Source organism: Salvelinus sp. IW2-2015, unplaced genomic scaffold (genome assembly GCF_002910315.2).
Source record: "Salvelinus sp. IW2-2015 unplaced genomic scaffold, ASM291031v2 Un_scaffold3654, whole genome shotgun sequence".
Lineage (NCBI taxonomy): Eukaryota > Metazoa > Chordata > Actinopteri > Salmoniformes > Salmonidae > Salvelinus > Salvelinus sp. IW2-2015.
The window spans coordinates 73,853-75,656 of NW_019944931.1; the positions used below are offsets into that span (position 1 = coordinate 73,853).

Here is a 1,804-nt window from a genome sequence, read left to right on the forward strand (position 1 = left end):
TCACACACGGGTACGGGAAATGACCTGTGAACAAAAACATTTCACGACAGACTCAAGGGGCAAACTATAGTTCATTCAGTCACACACATACTCTCTAACCTCTCACCATCTCTCACTTCTCACTGTCTCTCCCTCTCTCTCTCTCTCACTCTCTCACTTCTTCTCTCTCACACAGAACTAAGATAGTTTATTATCTGTACAATAAATAGGGAGAATTGCTTTTCATGATGTTTCAAAATTACACAGCTGTTAAAGCGCAGACACACTTACTCTGGCAGAGAAAGATTCCAGACTACAGGTTAGTGCTGTGAGAAAGTTCTCCCAGATTACAGCAAGACTATATGACTCGCTCCACATTTCCCATCATGACTGCACATTTAGCCTTAAATACATTGTACATTGTATTCTGTTTTTCTCTCCTGAAAATCCAGTGTTCATATTAATTGTTATTTTCCTCTCCTCAAGTGACGGGGCTGATCAGCAGCCTCTGCCGTGGTGCTGATCCGGACTTCCTACCTCGCACTGAGGTACACACACACACACACACACAACCCCAGTTAATGACAGGCACACAGTTAACCAATGTTTTTCCTTTTTACACGATCACACAACCCTAAATCAAGGCTTTACTACTATCACACAACAAACGGACAGTGTATGAACAAACCCTTAACCCAACCCTTTCACCACCACTGCACAACCCCAGTAGGTCTACTGTCAAATAGCACCATAGAACTATTTTCTTCCACTTTGACCCAGAAAAGAAGTACCCTCCTTTCCCTTATTGAACATTATCACATGTAACTGCTGTGGAGGACTTGAGTATTGAATCAATGCAGTACATTGTAGTGGTTCCATTCTTGTTTTAATGTTTAATGAGTAGAACTCTATCACAGTGTGTGTCTCCATTGAGTAAATACTGTGTAGAAATACAACATGTATATATTTTTAACCTAGTCAGACAAACTGATTTACAGCTAGTCGGCTACATTAAAAGATGATGATGATGGTTTTCTGTGTGTGCAGGACTTTGGGCTAGACGTTGGCTGCCTTTGAGAACCTGGTCGGTGACTATCGGACACCATTCCTCAACCTTGCAGTCCTCTGCTCTAATTTAAGATACAATAACAGACAGACTGACAGACAGACATAATTGCATGCATCCATGACTCTGATTGACAACCTAAAACCCCTGACCTTCACCTCTCCCTCTGCTGCCAGTCCCTCCCCTGCACCCCCGAGCTGGAGCGACCCCTCGCCCCCCTCCTCCGGGACCCTGACCTGCAGAGCTTGGGGAAAGAGGAAGAAGAGGAGGATGAAAGGAGGAAGGAGAAGGGAGGGATGGTGGAGGATGAAAGAAGGAAGGATAAAGGAGGGATTATGGAGGATAAAAGGAGGAAGGAGAAGGGAGGGATGGTGGAGGACGTGTCAGATGATTCAGGGCTGCTTCTTGACCTGGACATGGTGTCTCTGGGTCCAGGTCAAAAAGGAAGGTTTTTCTCTGGGGGAGCCTATAGACTGCAGCAGGTCTCCTGACACACTAGAGGGCGCTGTCCCTTCACCAGGGAGAGGTCTACTACAACCAGCCTCATCCTCTTCCTCCCTGTTTCTGCAGCCTAACGGCTGGGGCCACACAGTCTCCACAGCTTCTTCTTCCCTCAAATCTCAAAGTGTTCTTCCCATAACCCACTATGATCCAGGTAGCCTCTCACTAACCTGTAGTCTGGAATCTTCTCTGCCAGACTAAAGTCTCCCACTACTGCAGTGAACACACCATTCTCACAGCGCACCAGACAGTTCTATG

At 46.0% G+C, this 1,804-nt stretch overlaps 1 pseudogene; it reads left to right on the top strand.

Annotated features, from left to right (window-relative positions):
* The window catches only part of LOC139025967 (dual specificity testis-specific protein kinase 2-like), a 65,578-nt pseudogene extending 63,801 nt beyond the window's left edge, over positions 1 to 1,777 (top strand).
* The last annotated feature ends 27 nt before the right edge of the window (positions 1,778 to 1,804 follow it).